The 18,025-nt window shown below is 47.5% G+C and overlaps 2 long non-coding RNA genes across 4 annotated transcripts in view; one reads left to right on the plus strand and one right to left on the minus strand.

The window, feature by feature from the left end:
- LOC138921498 (uncharacterized) overlaps positions 1 to 17,380 on the plus strand; it is a 71,456-nt gene extending 54,076 nt beyond the window's left edge. Inside the window, exons 8-11 of one of the 3 annotated variants that reach the window (XR_011434133.1) lie at positions 4,159 to 4,314; positions 5,562 to 5,687; positions 10,157 to 10,206; positions 15,588 to 17,380. This is a non-coding gene — a long non-coding RNA (uncharacterized lncRNA). Of the gene's footprint in view, positions 1 to 4,158; positions 4,315 to 5,561; positions 5,688 to 10,156 lie in introns of all 3 variants that reach the window. The other 2 variants (XR_011434134.1, XR_011434132.1) reach the window with 2 other exon arrangements.
- LOC138921499 (uncharacterized) lies at positions 1,028 to 2,977 on the minus strand. Its single transcript, XR_011434135.1, has 3 exons — positions 2,703 to 2,977; positions 1,911 to 1,956; positions 1,028 to 1,315 (listed from the first exon to the last, which is right to left on the minus strand). It is a non-coding gene; the product is annotated as an uncharacterized lncRNA (long non-coding RNA).
- Positions 17,381 to 18,025: the final 645 nt, after the last annotated feature.

Consider the following 18,025-nt stretch of genomic DNA (forward strand, 5'->3'; position numbering starts at 1 on the left):
CAGGAAATCACTCCTCTTTCGGACTTGTCTCTCCAGGAGTGCCAGGACATGAGGGCTGAGAAATGAGAGGTTACCAGGTTCTATAAGGTTAGCTGTAGGGTGTCTCTCCAGAGAGGACTCTGAAGAATGGAGGGCAAGAAACTCCTGATTAAAATCACATGGTGCCAAGGTGGAAGGTGCTAAGAACAAGTCTTTGGCACAAGCTTGCCACCAGGATAATTCTGAAATTGACAGGCTTGAATGGTCAGTGCCTCTGACTGTTGGGACATAAGTGGACAACCCACCAGGGCTATCTGGAGATGAGTTCTCTGGAACAGACTTCAATAAGATGGAAACCGATTTAGATTGAGTCACAGTTAAAGGGTGGTCTGTCGGTGGTGAGACAGACAGGCTTGGTGGTGCGTGATGACAAGCCAGTGAATCATTGGGATTCATTATCTGGGACAAATTTGGTAAGGGGTTAATATCTTGGGAAAGGGTGCGGTCAAGAGAGAAGATCGTATTCAGAGACAGAGTGGCCTCTGGTTGGAGAATAGGACCCGTTGCCTGGGTGTCATGTGGTGGCAGAGGGGGAAGGGCAAGGGGTTGGGGTGGGTAACAGTCTGCTGGGAATTTGGACTCCAAGGGAGGAAAAGGCTCTGGTGGCATAGAGTGACCCGGTGGTGAGGGTGAAAGAAAGTCAGCTAAGGGTGTCATTGGGTTAGGTGAGAGGATGGAGTGGGGCGGTGGGGAAGGGTCAGGTGGAGGGGATGGTGTTAGGTCTCCTGGAGGGACTTCTGAGAAGGCGGAGGACAGAGTGAATGATGACTCAGTCCCAGAAGCTGTGGAAGCCATAGAGGACACAGTGGCGGTATCATCTTCCAGGTCCTCCAGGAGCTGATTGATCTCAGCAGTTGTGCTATTACACACCTCACAGGAGGGGTCTGGGCATAATAGTTGACGAAAGCGGGTGGTATCGAGAGGCTGGCCTAGGGGCCTGCGGGAGACAGGAAGTAGAAAACTGTAGCCAGGACCAGAAGAAGGAAAGGAGGACCTGCTGGCCTGTCAGGGGAGGGGCCACCTGAAGCCTGCTGCCCCTTCACAATGCCCCACGTCTATGACTTCACCATACACTCAGCAGCCCTCACCCCAAGGCCTTCATTCACATACCCGTTCCTATGGCAAACCCCTCCCATGACTACTGCAGGCTGTACTGAATCCCTGGAATTGCAGAGAACATTTTAAAGAGGGATCAGGAAAGAAAAGACTAGTCACCTTTTCAGAATAGAAATTAGCCTCCTTTTCTCCTCTGTTTCCCTCTGGTAATTTCTCCAACCTGGGAAACCAGAAGAGTGAATTACATGTAATAAAGGTAGAAGCATAGGTGTTACACAGGAGTCCCTTTATGGGAGACCCTTGGGATATTAACGGGCTGTTAACTCTGAAATCCCCAAGAATCAGTAGATGTGGTCAAACGGTCAATGATAATATTAATAAGGTTCACGTGTGTTTGTTGCTTCATTTATAAAGTACTGTCACATACATTATCCCATGGGATGTTCAAAACCACCATGTGAGGAACATAGGTCAATGGTTACCTCGAGGAGTCTGATCATCCAGGAAGTCAATGTAGTTTCACAAGGTCAGGAGACAGAAGTTCTGACTCTTGACGTCTCCCACGGCCACCCCCTGGGCAACACCCATTGTCCAGGCCCATCACTGCTTCATGCCCAGAGCTGGGCAGAGCAGGAATCTGAGAAATGTCTCGGGTTCTGACTACCTTCCCATGAGCCTTTCCTCTGAGGCCTCTGTCTTCCGAGAGGGACTCTGTCTAGTGACTGACATCCTCAGAGACCATGGACCTGGGACCTCATGGAGAGGACAGGAAGGGTCACCCTTGGAGAGCTCAGGTGGGGTAGGTGGAACCTTACCACTTGATGTTCCACCTCTTCTTCTCCTCTTGGCTCTGCCCTGACGCTGAGAACAAAAAGAAAAGAATGAGGAGCGAGGACTTAGTTGGCTTGCTCCTCTCTCTAGGAGACTCAGATATTCATCCAAGATTAATGTCGCTCTCCATTTTTATTACTAGCACTTTGTGTTCTTTCCCTTTCTGAATTTCTAAAGGTGATAAGATACTTTCAATTTTTCCTTCTTTGAAAAACTCGAAGGAGGATTTTTGGCTAGAGTCCACACTTGATATTCTCAGTCAGAAGTCCTCTGCTCAAGGAGGGCATAGCCTCTGAGGCCCACAGTCACATCTGTGCTTCCTCAGATGGGACCCTGTATCCTGGGACAGAGCTCACACTCCAGTGTCTGCTCAGAGGCTCAGCCCTGCTCTCCTGATCTGCCCAATACAAAGGACGGTTTGGTCGAATGACGCCCGACATGGGAATGTGACTCATGATCCAGTGTTGGGAACAGTGTTCTCCTACACAGATCCCAAACTCTCTAAATAACCTAATGCAGGGCCGTGAAATCAGTGATGGGATTTTATCCAGGAATCCTCCACCACACCCAGATGGTCTGTGAGTTTTAAATGGGAAACAGTCCCAGCTGAACCCCTAGTCCTGCCTCTCCTATTCCCCTAGAAGGATGATGTTCTATCCTCTATTCAGACTTGCCATCTTAGGAGTCTCTCTGGACCAACTCATTTAAAAATGTGGGACTAGAAATGGAAACAACAATAAAAAATCCCTGTTGGTGGCTTGCCCAGGGATCCTTACCTTTTGGTAGATTTTGGTTTTCCAGAAGGTTGGTAAAGATGGAATCCCCACCAGGAAGCACAGGAACAGAAGAAGCAACCACAACCCACACACGATGGTGAGGTTGTGGTCACTATCTAAGAATGTTGAGCAGATGCTCAAAAACAACTCAATATGGCTATTCAGAAATGAGAGAACATTCCATTGACTGAACTCCATTTTCTGAATCGCAAGGCTGCCTGAGGCAACTGAGCTCTGAGAGTGTCCACACTTGCCTATAATCCCAGGCCTGCATCACAGAGCACTGAAGAGTCACAAAGGGTTTCAGAGGGTGGGGGAGGGGACATGAAGAGGGTGTGCCCATGGCCCCTTCCCCCCACCAGCCCAGCTGATCTCTCCATCCATCCTGGGCCCTCCAGGTCCCTCTGCCCTACCCTGCCATCCTATTTTCCAACTCTGTCCGTTCATCATATCATACAATTACATTAATGGAATTTTCTGCCTGTTCCGCCTGTACTCCAGATATTACCTGGGCCCCCTTTACTGTTTGGAGAGCTTGACTTTGGTTTCACCAATTCCACTGCCTCGAAAGTCTGAAATGCTCCCTGGAATTTTTGCTTGTAGCCAGACATTTACACTCAGAATCATATATGTCCTCAAATCCATCTTTCCTTTAGAATGTTTTTGCCTTACATGAACCCTGATATAGAACTTAAAGTTCTTTACTCATTTGTTTTTGTGAATGTTGAATAACAAATTTTAGTTTTTTGCTTCAGTCAGCCTTTACCGTCTTCAGCCAGTGGGGCTGACTCAAATAATTGAAATGAATGATTCATTATTCAACATTCACAAGACTAAAATCAGTACGGGCATACCTCACTTAATGAAAGGGACATGTTTTGAGAAATGCATCATTAGGCACTTTCACTGTTGTGTGAACATCACACAGTGTACTTACACAAACCTAAGTGGTAGAGCCTACTACACACCCAGGCTATGTGGTGCTACCCGTATGGGACCACTGTCATATATGTGGTCCATTAGTGACCGAAACATCGTTAATATTGTTACGTGGTGGATGACAATGTCAAAATGGAGTACCATTTTCAAGGCTTCTAAAATGGAGCTGGGAGGCCATTAAGGAAGTGGGGCTTATGCTTGTACACCACATCCACCACCAGATGTTAACTGACCTTTTGAGCTTTACCTGACAGCAGAGGTCACATCTTGAAGTGTTTCCTCATTCCAAGAAGGGGCAGTCTGCCTGGGACCAACTATGTTCTGGCAAGTCAGCTCACCCCATGCCAGAACCAGTCATTAACTGTTCACTGTAGACCTTTGTAAGCCTGTGTCCTTTCCTTTTATCTACCCCTGCCTCCTTTGTCTTCCTAGGAGCGCATTTGAGCTTCTACTCGAATCTACATCTCCTGAATTGCAATTCTTGAGACCCCAAATAAACTTTTTGGTTCTTTTGCAGTTTATGCCTCTTATTTGCTGACTTTACATGGTGACAGAAGTGGGATCCCTAGCTACTGACCTTCAATTCTGGTGCCACTTCACAGACACAAGCAAGGTGCCTGCAAAGAATCTTTTGTGCTCTGTCGTCTCGTCCTGGTGGCTCTGGTTCCTGGTGGTAAGTCCTCCTGGGCCTGGACCTCCCATTTTTGGTAGAGGTCCAGACTCTTTATGTAGGCGTCCTTTGATAGTGGTTCTGGCCATCCTTCCATGGTCAGCTTTGTTAGAAACTTCTGTTTCTTTCACTCCTTTTTTGGGCCTTTGATCCTTGGGTAAGTTCATACAAATGAGAAATCCATTTTCTAAGAGGACCACCAAAGAACAGCCCCACTCTGGGACTCCTGCTGGTTTTGTCTTTAAAGAATACAGACCTTCTACATGTAGATTTTTGTCCCACTGGGCTCAGATTACTCAGGGTGATTTAAAGCTTCACTGGCCTAAATGGGGCTCCTTTGAAATTCCTAAATTGGTTTATCTGTGCACTCAATTGGAAAAAGCCTATCAACCCAAACAAATAAAATGGGAAACTTTTTAAAATTGGTATCTTGAGGCCTCTAAATGAAACACTGGAAAGGACACTTCCTTGCAAGCCATAACAATGTCATAACTAAGAATTTCAAATGATTAAATGTAAATGCCATCGATAAAAGAATATTAACTCCTCCTGTATTTGTCAGGGTTCTCTGGAGAACCAAGGAGATTATCTATATATATATAATATATATTAATATTGATATATAATAGAATATATAATCCATTGTATCTATATTTAAATTCATTTATTTAGTTCTATAAATTACATATATACACATAAAATTTATATATAAAAGAAACTTTGGCCTCGCCCCTAACTGCCTAAAAGAATTTAAGACAGAAGGCCTGTTCCAGGAAGGAGCTGTCAACGTAGGGAACTCTAGATGTGGTAGAGAAGAAGGTACCTAGCCGGGCCCATTTTACACAAGTTCTCTCTCATTTGTTTAGAGATGGCCCAGCAAACATTTGGTTTTCTGTCTCCTTGTGAATTGGCTTCCTCCTCTTTGAAGTCCCAAACCATGACCCCCAACCCCGCGCCTTTGTAAAATATCTAAACCCTAACCATAGACCTGGCAGACACGCTGTAGACTGAGCAGCAGCATGAAGACCAGGGTCAACCTGATGACATTGTGGGTGGGACTACTGGCTGTTTGTCCACATCCTTGTCCTGGGTGCCCAGGAAGGCAGTCACCCAGCAACTTGCAGTGAGGTGTGGCGTGTGACTATGTTTCAGCCAATGCAATGGGAGTGGAAGTGGTGTGTGCCATTTCCAGGTTGGAACTTTTGAAAGCAGGTGTGTCTTCTCCGTGTTCCTTCTTTCTCCTTGTGCAGATTGGTTGCAGACGATGATACAGGCGTCAGGAATGGCAGAGCCAAGAGACGGGAATTCATGGGTGACTGACACACCCTGTGGAAGAGAACCACCTGCCCAACACGAAACCCACCTTGGCCTGTAAGGTAATCACACATAAATTTCTACTCTCTGGTTATTCTTTTTCGGGATCTGCTTGTTATTTTCTTAACTATTATGGAAATATTTCAAATATGCAGAAGAGTACATAGTATGACCTCTATCTCTGGCCCCAATACCCAGAAAGAACAGACGTTAAATTCTGCCCTATTTGCTTCCGATGTTGCATTCATTTGCTGGGGCTGCCATGACAAAATACCACACGTAGAGTGGCTTAAACAATAGAAATTTATTTTCTCACGGTTCTGGAGGCTGAAGTTCAAGATCAAGGCGTTGGCCGGTATAGTCTCTTCTGAGGCCTCTCTCCCCAGCCGCTTCTCCCTGTGTCCTCACACGGTCTTCCCTCTGTGTGTGTCTGAGTTCTAATCTTCTCTTCTTACGTGACTATCAGTCACATTGGATTGGAGCCTACCCATGTGACCTCACTTTACCTTAATTACCTCTTTAGAGGCCCTCTCTCCAAATACAGCCCTATTTTGAGGTCCTGGAGTTAGGACTTCAACATATGAATTTTCAGGGACATGATTCAGCCCACAACGATATCTCTGTTTTTAAGAAGCAAAATGTTGCCGTCACACCTAAAATTCACATTTCCATCCCGTTCTCCTCCCTCCCTCATCATAGGTATCAATATCCTAAAATTAATTACATTCTTTATGATTCCAAGAATATCCATGTGCATGGCTCCATTAACAAAAGATTACATTTTTATGCATAGTCAAGACATACATGTATGTCTCCGTTAACAAATTCTTACATTGTTATGCACTTAAAAAATGTACAGGAACAGCATCACACTGCACATGTCCTTCTTTGATTGGCTTTGGGCTATAAATGGGGAAGGAAAAACAGCAGCTGAGGGTAAGAGAATAAATAAACGGCTTATGCATAAAAACCCAAAAGGACAGATTTCCAAGAGCATCCAGGTTGGTGGCCATGTGCAGGTTCTGGGAGAGTGGTTACCTGGAGAGGGCGTGGAAGCTCAGTGCCCTTTCCCCATGTCTTGCCCTGTGCGTCTGTTTCATCGAGGTATTCCCAAGTCATATCCTTTCCTAATAAACAGGTAATCTAGTAAGTAAGAGGTTTCTCTGAGTTCTGTGAGCCGCCCTAGCAAATTCATCGAACCGGAGTAGAGAGTCTTGGGAACCTCCTACTGACAGCCAGTTGCTCAGAAGCATAGGTGACAACCTAGACTTGCTCTTGGCACCTGCAGTGGGGGCAGTCTTGTGGGGCTGAACCCTTAACCTGTGGGATGTGATGCTGTCTCTGGGTACATAGTGTCAGAATCGAGTTGAATTGTAGGACACCCAGCTGGTGTCCCAAGAATTGCTTGTTGGTGGGGGGGACTCCCCTGACCCACAACCCCACGCACATTGGAATTGGTACCAGAACCTAGGAACAAACTGTGAAAGATAAGCATCTTAGCTTGGGTTCCTATAACAAAATGCCATAGCGTGGGTGACTTAAACAACAGAAATTTATTTTCTCACCATTCTGGGGGCTGGAAGCCTGAGAGCAGGATGCCAGCATGGTCAGGTTCTGGCGAGGGCTGTCTCCTCAGCTTGCATAAGGTCCCCTTCTCACTGAGTCCTCAGATGGCGGGGTGTGTGTATGCGTGTGAAGAAACAGAAAGAGAGATCTCTTCCACTTCTGATGAGGCCACAGTCCTATCTGATTTAGGTTCCACCATTATGACTTCATTTTCACCATAATTGCTTCCTAAAGACCTTGTGTCTGCACATTGTCACAAGGGGGGGTCAGGGCTTCCATATATGAATGGTGGGGAGAGAGAATTCAGTCCATAGCAATAAATAAAGAGCAAATAAATAGAAACAAAGGTTTGGCATTTCTCTTTCTCATTTCCTTTCTTCCTGACTTTACTGTCTTGCTCTTTGTCTAGCTTCTTGAACAAGCAGCTCATTGGTTTCTAATTTTTCTTTTTAGATACGTATGTTGAAGGTATCTTTCTTCTAAGTATTGTTTAATTCCATCCACCAGATTTTGTCATGTAGTGCTTTCAGCTATAAATATTTCCTGAGTTCCATATGAGATCCCTTTCAATGCAAGGTTCTCTAAGTTCCCAGCCATTATTATTATTTTCTCATCTGTCGCTCCTTTTACAAGTATGTAATGTTCCTCCTTGTCACCATGTTGGTTTTGTCTGGAGCTTTACCTCCAGATTTCTATAGATATACTTTTTTATTGACAGGTAAAGGACAAAATGAGGAAATATTTTTGCTATATATAAGCATGGTATCTGTCTACACTCCTGGGACAGTGTAGACTTCTAATCTGTCACTTATCCACCTTTGTGAAAAGGAATTCTAATATTGGCTCACTGAAGTCATTTTGGTCAACAGCACAGGAAATTGGTAATATGTATGTGTGGGGACCTGGAAATGGCCTCCCCAAGATATGTCTCTTTGGCATCAGGATTATTTGAGGCTGATTGCTTTTGATAAACTGGGACAGGGAAGGAGGAATGGAACTTGCCCTTTGTTAGGGCACATTTACATTTGTAAGGTAAATCTCTATCTGTAAAAGTTGCCTCCCTCTCTGTACCAGGAAGAAGAAAGGAGATGACCTTCTCTCTAAAAACTCTTAATACCAAAGGCGCAAGGACTTAAATCTGCATTTTATTGTGCTAGTCTGGTAACCTCCTGTAACTGACTTTCCTCCCCCTCCCAACTTTGGCATTTCTTAAGGATTAAGCATCTTTCCTTAGGCTAGGAACTGATTGCTGAGCTCACCTGTGACCGCCCAGCTCCAGACAATCGACTTGAGTCCTGCTATGCCCACTGAGATAGCAGACCCACTACCTGCTGTGTCCATCAAGTGCCGACAGGGCAATCTTGTGACTGTTGTGGGAGGGACATTTCAATCACATGTGAAACACCCCATTTGGCGGTATATAACCACTATGTGCACCCCACTTCTTTGGTGCCCTTTCTTCCTTCAGGAAGAAAGGCACCGGGCCACAGTTCCTCATAAAGCTTTGTTTAATTTTCTCTTGCTTTTCTGTCTCATGTGAATTTAATTCGTTCTCCAGCCAGACGAACCCACACTTGGGAAGAGGAAATGTCTTCCTCCCCTACATATGTTTTCATCAGTCAGATAGTCCATGTTGTGCTGTATTCACAACAAACTCCTAAGTCTCAGCTAAAAATAACCAAGGTTTATTTCTCGAACATGCTCCATGTCATCAGGGGCTGGCTCTGTATTATCCTTGCTCAGTCTGGAGGACTGAGTAGATGGCAGCTAAAAGATGCTCGATCCAACTTCTTGCACAACTGCCAGGCAGGAAAAACACACTCCTAGTGTTTGCCAAAGGTTTGTCTGGAAGAGACAGCCTCATTTTTGCTCAAGTTTCATTTGCCAAAGGCTCACAAAGTCACATTTGACTTTAAGGGGCCAAGAAGATACATCCCTTCTGTGTGCCAGAGAAGAGCCGACAATATTTGGTGAACGGCAGTAATAATAACTATACGCTGTGCTCTATTGTGTCTTCCAAAGCTTATTTTTGCTTTCTGTTTGTTGATTTTTTCAAAAATTCCCTTCAGTTATGTGAGTTACCGTAAATCCTTCTAGTCAATTTCTTTAATAAGAAAACTGAAGTTAGCCAGAGTTAGCTTCTTTTGCTTAAAAAAAAAAAAGGTCTAACGCATTAGACTTTGCGTTATAAATGTTACTGAGCAGCTTAGGAAAATGAACTTCAGTTTACACCTTGGGCTGGTTTTCAAGAAAGGGTACACACCGATTTTTGAAGGATAAGGTTTTAATAGGAAAAGAAGCAGGGCATGGCATGAGCCAATATTTAGATCCGAATAATTATTGGTGACTGCAGCATGTCAGGCAGGGAGCCAGCTGTTTTTGCATATGCTCTCTAAGTCAATTTTAATTCTTTATAAGAGCAATATGAGGTGAATCTTACTATTCATCACTTATATATGCAGAAACTGAGGGTCAGGGAGGTGAAATGACCTGTGCAAAAGTCACTTAACTAGCAAATGATGGCTTTGTTTCAAGTCCATCATCTGATCAGGCAGAGGTGAAAGAGAAGAATGCAATGTGTGTTTTTGGGTAGTGGGTACTGTTCGGTTTGGCAGGACTGTGGGATACATGAAAGGCGGAGGGGCCCTTGAGTGCTAAGGCAGGGAGTTGGAGTCTATCAGGTAGGCAGTGAGAGGAAGGTTTCCGCATCAGAGAGGGCACTGGTGGAGCCATGCCTCAGAAACATTGATCTGCTATTGTCCTCTACGATGAAGAGAAATGAGGCACGCTGGAGGCTTGGAGACCAGTTGGAGGAGCATTGTAAAAACTCACATAGGCCTGAATGGGCATGGGTGTTGGCAATGGAAAAAGAAAAAAGTATTCTATCGAGTCTCCAGACGCCCAGGGAATTGCTGAACGAAGTCTGAGTTCTCCCTATGTAGATAGCTCATACTTTTCATTATAGGTTTCTCAAGAACTTGCTCCCAGAAAAAACCTGGATGGAGAACAAAACAGGTAAGTGCCCAAGTGAGAAATCTACAAAGCTCCTCTCCCCCAAAATCACCTCTTCCCCATCTGGCATGTCTGGTTCTGGCATGTCTTGCAGGTGGTCAGTCATGTCCATCACCTGGTTCCGGTGTGTGCGACACCTGTATCTGGTGTATCCGGCAGGTGGTTCTCACAAGACTTGTAGGTGGTTCAGACGTGTTCAGAAGGTGGTTCTGGCGTGTCGGGCACCTGGTTACAGTGTGCCTGGCATATGGTTCAGGATTCTCCATCTAGTGGTTCAGGCTGGTCTAACAGGTGGTTCAGGTGTATCCAGCCGCTGTTTCAGCTGTTTCTGGAACCTGGTTCTGGCCTGTGCTGGACCTGTTTCTGGTGTATCCATCATATGGATCTGGCATGTCCAGCACAGTGTTTGGGCGTGTTCAGCAGGTGGCTTCAGCGTACTGGGCGCCTGGTTCCGTGGTGTCTGGCAGGTAGTTCCCGTGTGTCTCGCATATGGTTCCAGTATGTTCTGAAGGTGGTTCCGGCGTGTCCGACTGGTGGCTACCATGTGTCCGGAACCTGATTCCTTCGTGTGTGGTTGGTGCATTCAGTGTGTCCAGGTGTTGGTTCCGGCGTGTTTGACAGTTGGTTCCCGCATGCCTGGCGGGGGATTCCATGCTGTCTGGCAGGTTGCTCTGGCCTTTTCTGGAAATTGGTTCTGGCATATCCAGGACCTGGTTCCGGTTTATCCAGCAGGTGATTTTGGCATGTCCGGCAGGTTGTGCTGGCGTGTTAGGCTGGTGGTTCCGGCTTGTCTGGCAGGTGTTTGTGGCATGGCCAGCACCTGGTTCTGGCGTATTCGGGAGGTGGTTTCAGTGTATCTGGCACATGGTCTCGGCATATCCAACAGGTGGTTGCGAAGTGTGTGACAGGTGGTTCCTGTGTGTCTTGCATGTGGTTCTGGTACGTTCGGAAGATGGTTCCAGCATGTCCTTTGGGTGCTTCTGGCATGTCTGCAAGGTGGTTCTGGCGTGTCAGTGTCATGGTTCCAGTGTGTCCGGCGGGTGGTTCCAGGTGGTTCTGGCGTGTCTGGTGGGTGCTTCTGGTGTGTATGGCGGGTCATTCAGGCACGTCTGTATGGTGGTTCCAGAGTGTGCGGCAGGTGCTTCTGGCATGTCTGTTGGCTTTTTCCGGCTTCTAAGGGGCCTGGTTCCAGGTTATCCGGCACGTGATTTTGGCTTGTCCAGAAGGTGGTTCCGGCGAGTGAAGCAGGTGGTTCAGGCGTGTCCAGCAGGTGGTTCATGTCTGTCAGTGATGTGGTTCCGGCATTTCCAGCACATGGCTCTGGCACTCTGAGAGATGGTTCTTTCATGCCCGTCATGTGATTCTGGAGCGTCCATCAAGTGGTTCTTGTGTATCCGGCAGGTGATTTTGGCGTTAGAGTCAGATGGTTCTGGTGTGTCCTGAAGGTGCTTCTGGCACGTTTTGGACCTGATTCTCACATCTGCGGTGGGTGGTTCCACCGTTTCCAGATGATGCTTCTGAAGTGTCCAACAGTTGGTTCCAGCATTTAAGGCAGGTGGGTCACACAAGTCCTGCCTGAATCATTCGGCCGAGGCACGAATGATTGTCCTTCCACATGCTTAGGAGGAGAGAGACAATAGGATTTTAACCAACCACTCTTTGGAAGTTAAGAAAAACTTGCTTCCCACAGTGCTCTTACAGCATACTGGCAACCTCTCATGCCGCCCTTGTGCATGGGTGGAGAGAGTGTTCAGAAAGCAGCTATGGAAGAAAGGCCAAGTTTGCTCAGCAGAGTCCTACATTGCCCTAAAATTGCAAGGCACAAAACACTGCCTCCAACCCTCAAGGGGAGATGAGCAATAATCCATCTTGCTTCCAGCTCTTTGGGAAGCTGAGAAAGAACTCACTTGCCACACTGTTCTTATAGTGTACCTTGAACATCTCATACAAAGGCACCTGAAATGCTGTTTATTTGGAGCCCTTAACTCATTGCTTTAGAACTTCTGCTTTTGGGGCATTTCCATCTTGCCAGCCTGGCTCAGACAAAATGCCTACATCTTCTCCTTAAGCAAGGAGGCTGAGGCCCGAATGATTGTGCGTCCACATGCTTAGGAGGAGAGAGACAATAGGCTTTTAACCAACCACCCTTGTGCACTGGAGGAGAGAGTGTCAGAAAGCACCTATGGAAGAAAGGCCCCTTTGCTCTCAGCCGTGCCCTACATTGCTCTAGAGGTGGAAGGCACAAAGCACTGCCTCCATCCCTCCAGGGGAGACAAGACACAAACCATCTTGCTTCCAGCTCTTTAGGAAGCTGAGAAAGAAGTCGCTTTCCACAGTGCTCTTACAGCATATTGGGAACCTCTCATACACAGGCAGCTGAACGCCATTTCCTCCCAGCCCTTAACTCGCTGCTTTAGAACTTCTGCTTCTGCCACATTTCCCTCTTGCCAAGCCGGCTCAGGGGTAATGGCTACATCTTCCCCTTAAGCAATGGGGCCAAGGCCCAAATGATTGTGATTCCACAAGCTTAGGAGGATAGAGACAAGAGGTTTTTAACCAACTGTCCTTGTGCATTCGTGGAGAGAGTGTCAGAAAACTCCTATGTCAGAAAGGCCCATTTGCTCTCAACCATGCCCTATATTGCTCGAGAGGTGGATGGCACAAAGCACTGCCTCCGTCCCTCAAGCGGAGACAAGCCACAAACTGTCTTGCTTCCAGCTCTTTAGGAAGCTGAGAAAGAACTCACCTGCTGGATATGCTTGAACCAGGCACCTTAGATGCTGGAAAAACCCGACAGGCATGCCGAAAGCACCCGCCGAACACTCTGGAACCACCACACAGACATCCCATAACGACCCAGCAGACTCACCGGAAGCACCCACCGGACACACCAGATCCACCTGGAACTACCCACTGGACACACTGGAAACATGAGTCTGACACACCAGAACCAACTTCCAGACATGCTGGAAGCACCTAACGGACAGGCTGGAACCGTCTTCTGAACCTACCAGAACCACATGCCACACACTTCGGAACCACCTGTTGGATATCCCAGAACCAAGTATCAGATACACTGAAACCACCTCCCAAATATGCCAGAACCAGGTGCCAGACACGCCACAAACACCTGCCACACAAGCTGGAACCACCATCCTAACACGCCAGAACAACCAGCTGGATACGCCAAAATCACCTGCCAGATACACCGGAACCAGGTCCTGGATACGCCAGTACCAATTTCTGGAAAAGGCTGGAAAATCTGCCAGACACGCCAGAATCACCCACCGGACATGTGGGAACTAATTGCAAGACAGGCCGGAACCAAAGCCAGGACACTCTGAAAGCATCAACCGGACAGGATGGAATCAGGTCCCAGACACACTGTTGCAACCTGCTGGACATGCCGGAACCACCTTTCGAATGTACCAGAACCATATGCCAGACACACAGGAACCACCTGCCAGACACCATGGAACCAACTGTCAGATACACCGGAACCAGGCTCCCAGTAGGCTGAAGCCACCTACCGAATATGCCAGAACCATGTGCCAGACACGCTGGAACCATGTGACGGATACACCAGAAACAGGTCCAGCACAGGCCAGAACCAGGTGCCGGACACGCCTGAAACAGCTGCTGGACACACCTGAAACACCTGCTAGACCAGCTTGAACCACTTGACAGACAGTCTGGAACCACATGCTGGGCACACCAGAATCAGGTGCCCGACATGCCAGAACCACCTGCTGGACACGCCTGAATCACCTGCCAGTCTTGTGAGAACCACCTGCCGAGAACTCCAGAAACAGGTGTTGCACACGCCAAAACCAGGTGCTGGACATGAATGAACCACCTTAAAGAAATGCCAGAACCAAGTCCCAGACACGAGTGAGTCACCTGCAAGACATGCCAGAACCAGGTGCCTGACATGCTGGAACCACCTGCCGCTCACGTCGAAATCACCTGCCGGATACGCCGGAACCATGTGCTGCACAGGCGGGAATCACGTACCAGACATGCCGGGACCACCTGTTGGATATGCCAGAACCAGGTGCCTGATTCACTGAAACTACCTGCCAGGCACACAAGAACCAGGTGTCAGACAGGCCTCGACAACCGACTGGGCACGTTGAAATCACCTGCATGATACCCCGTAACCATGTGCCAGACAGAACGGGACCACTTGCCGGACACACCGGAGCCACCTCTCAGATATGCCAGAACCACATGTTGGACACGCCGGAACCATCTCCCGGACAGACCTGAACCACCTGCTGGACACGCCAAAATCACCTGCCTGATACGCTGGAACCAGGCACCTTGGATGCTGGAAAAACCTGGTAGACATGCCATAACCACCCGCCACACACTCTGGAACCACCACACAGACATGCCAGAACGACCCGCCAGACACACTGGAAGCACCCACCAGACAAGCCAGAACCACCTGGAACCAAATGACGGACATGCTGGGACCATGACTCTGACACGCCAGAACCAACTCCCGCACATGCCTGAAGCACCCAACGGTCACGCCTGAGCCATCTTCCGAACGTACTAGAACCACATGCTAGACACTTCGGAACCACCTGCCAGACACTTCGGAACCATCTGTTGGATGTGCCGCACCCAGGTACCAGATACCCTGAAACCACCTGCCGTATACGCCAGAATCAGGTGCCAGACATGCCACAAACACCTGCCACAGAGGCCGGAACCACCAGCGTAACACATTGGAACAACCTGCTGGACACGCCAAAATCACCTGCCGGATACACCAGAACCAGGTCCTGGGTACACCAGAAGCAATTTCTGGAAAAGGCCGGAAAAACCTGCCGGACATACCGGAATCACCCCTGGACATGTGGGAACCAACGGCCAGACATGCTGGAACCAACACCTAGACACTCTGAATGTACCAACCGCACACGATGGAATCAGGTCCTGGACACATGGTAGCCACCTGACGGACACACTGGAACCACATTCAGAGCGTACCGGAACCACATGCCAGACACGCAGGAACCACCTGCCAGAAACCATGGAACCCACTGTCAGATACGCCGGAACCAGGCACCCAGTACGCTGAAGCAACCTGCCGAATATGCCAGAACCATGTGCCAGCCACACTGGAACCATGTGATGGATACACCAGAAACAGGTACAGCAGAGGCCAGAACCAGGTGCCTGAAATGCCAGAACCACCTGCTTGACACAGCTGAACCACCTGTCAGTCTTGTGAGAACCACTTGCCGGATACACCAGACGCAGGTGTCGCACATGCCAAAACCAGGTGCCAGACACATCTGAACCACCTGCCAGTCTTGTGAGTACCACCTGCCAGATACACCAGACACAGGTGTTGCACATGCCAAAACCAGGTGCCGACATGACGGAACCACCTGCAAAACATGCCAGAACCAGGTGCTGGACATGCTGGAACCACCTGCCGGACACGTCGAAATCCCCTGCCGCATACGCCGGAACCACATGTCACATGTGCTGGAATCGCCTACCAGACATGCCGGGACCACCTGTTGGATAGGCCGGAACAGGTGCCTGATTCACTGAAACTACCTGCCGGACACGCCAGAATCAGGTGTCGGACACGCATGGAAAACACACAGGATATGTCGAAATCACCTGCATGATATCCCATAACAATGTGCCAGAAAATAAAGTACCTAGGATGTGTGAAATCCTATTGAGGCATATTCATATAATGCATTTATTATCATCTTTCTCGCTTTTTCTGTTTTATTGTTATAATTTTTTTTTTTTGAGGAAGATTAGCCCTGACTAACATCTACCACCAATCCTCCTCTTTTTGCTGAGGAAGACTGGCCCTGTGCTAACATCCATGCCCACCTTCCTCTACATTATATGTGGGACTCCTGCCACAAAATGTCTTCATGAGTGGTGCATAGGTCTGCACCCAGGATCTGAACCGGCAAACTCCAGGCCACTGAGGGAGAACATGTAAACCTAACCACTGTGCCACCAGGCCAGCCCCAAGTTTTCTGTTTTTTTTAAAGCAATTTCAATTCTTGCATTTGTTTCACCAGCAGTGGTATCATCATCTTGGACAGTTCCTCCAGAGTCACAGTATCTAAAATTTGGAGCATTTCTGTTGCTTGTTTGGATAAGTGATGTCAGAATGTCTAGTAAATCTTCCCTAGGAGAACTGTCTAAAAGACGTCTCAATTTAGCAACTGCAGGGACATGTATATTCAACATTTCAATCGATAGTAGTTCATTTTTGTAGAACTCTTCTGATAATTCTCCCAGCTTCTCTTTAGTTTTACAGGTGTTGAAAAATCCCTCAAGTCAGTCCAACAGTTCCACTTTAATAGCAGGATATGACTTCTCTTTTAAATCTGTACCATCTGCAAACAGCACAGGCATGTGGTCAACAAAAGTGAGTGGGAATTGGGCTGGGTACTGCCCACAATCTGAACCATCAGTGCAGCTGCCCCAATCCTGTGCAGTGGTGGCAGATCCTGAGTATTGCTGGCCAGGTAGGTCATGCTGCGGATGAGACTTAGGATGGTGCTCTGCAGCCCTCCAGCAGGCAGCTCCACACCAGCTGCCAGTTGCAAGTCCAGTCCACACTGAGTGCACATGGGGGAGCTTGGAAGCAGGAAGCCATCTGGGTGAGCAGCAGCAGGAAGTGGCTGAAGGAAAATTATGGGAAGATGAGGGGAGAAAATGTATAATAAATAAAGCTTGCCTTGTTATGCAGATAAATCTCTCAGTTAAAAAAATTCTCTAGGGGTTGGCCTGATGGTTCACTGGTTAAGTGCGCACGTTCCACTTTGGTGGCCTGGGGTTTGCCGGTTCTGATCCCAGGTGCAGACATGGCACTACTTGGCACGCCAGGCTGTGGCAGGTGTCCCACACATAAAGCAGAGGAAGATGGGCGTGGATGCTAGCTCAGGGCCAGTCTTCCTCAGCAAAAAGAAGAGGATTGGCAGCAGTTAGCTCAGGGCTAATCTTCCAAAAAAAAAAATTCTGTAGGGGCTGGCCTGCTGGTACACGGGTTAAATTCACACATTCTGCTTTGATGGCCTGGGGTTCACCAGTCAGTCTATGTTTTAAGTTAGGAAGTTTCATTAAATGGTCAGTCCCATTACTTTATAAATTGAATACAATGCCAATAAAAATTTTAACGAGCTTTTATGTTGAGTTAGATAAATGATCCTACATGGAAAAAATAAACGCATAAGCTAAGCTAGGAAAATATGGACCAGGAAGAACTCTGAGGGAGGAGCTGCTCTATCACACGTTAAAAATATTGCAGAGACTGTAATGCGACAGGAGAGGATTGTCGCATGCACAAGAAGAGGAGAGAAGGGAAAGGGAGGGGAGAGGGTGGCAGAGGTCAGGGGAGTGGGGGAGGGGTGGCCTGATTGGAAGTTGTTGACACGGTTAAGCTGGAGCTCACTAAGTAGAAGGCAGGCATCCTATGTGATGGTTTAGGGAGCATATGTGACTTTCTCTGGCGGTCCTGTGTTGAAAGCAGAACGAGAGTTTTGGAAACTGGCAGTTACTGACCAAGTGCTGACTGTTCTGTGCTGAATGCTGCAGGGGCTGTGATTTGGCTTCTTGGGATGTTTGCTTCCCACCTTGGGGGTCAGAGTTATACTGTCATATATGATCTGGCCTTTGTCCATTTGTATATTCAGTCTCAAAAAAACAGTTGGTGCACAAATTCATCAGTTAGCTCGTCATTAAAAAATAGTCTCTTGGAAAGTTAAACCTTCGAAAGTTAAAAAGATGAAAATGGTAAAAAGATGAAAGATGCCAAATAAGTTTTATA

Source organism: Equus caballus, chromosome 30 (genome assembly GCF_041296265.1).
Source record: "Equus caballus isolate H_3958 breed thoroughbred chromosome 30, TB-T2T, whole genome shotgun sequence".
In the NCBI taxonomy this organism is placed as follows: Eukaryota; Metazoa; Chordata; class Mammalia; order Perissodactyla; family Equidae; genus Equus; species Equus caballus.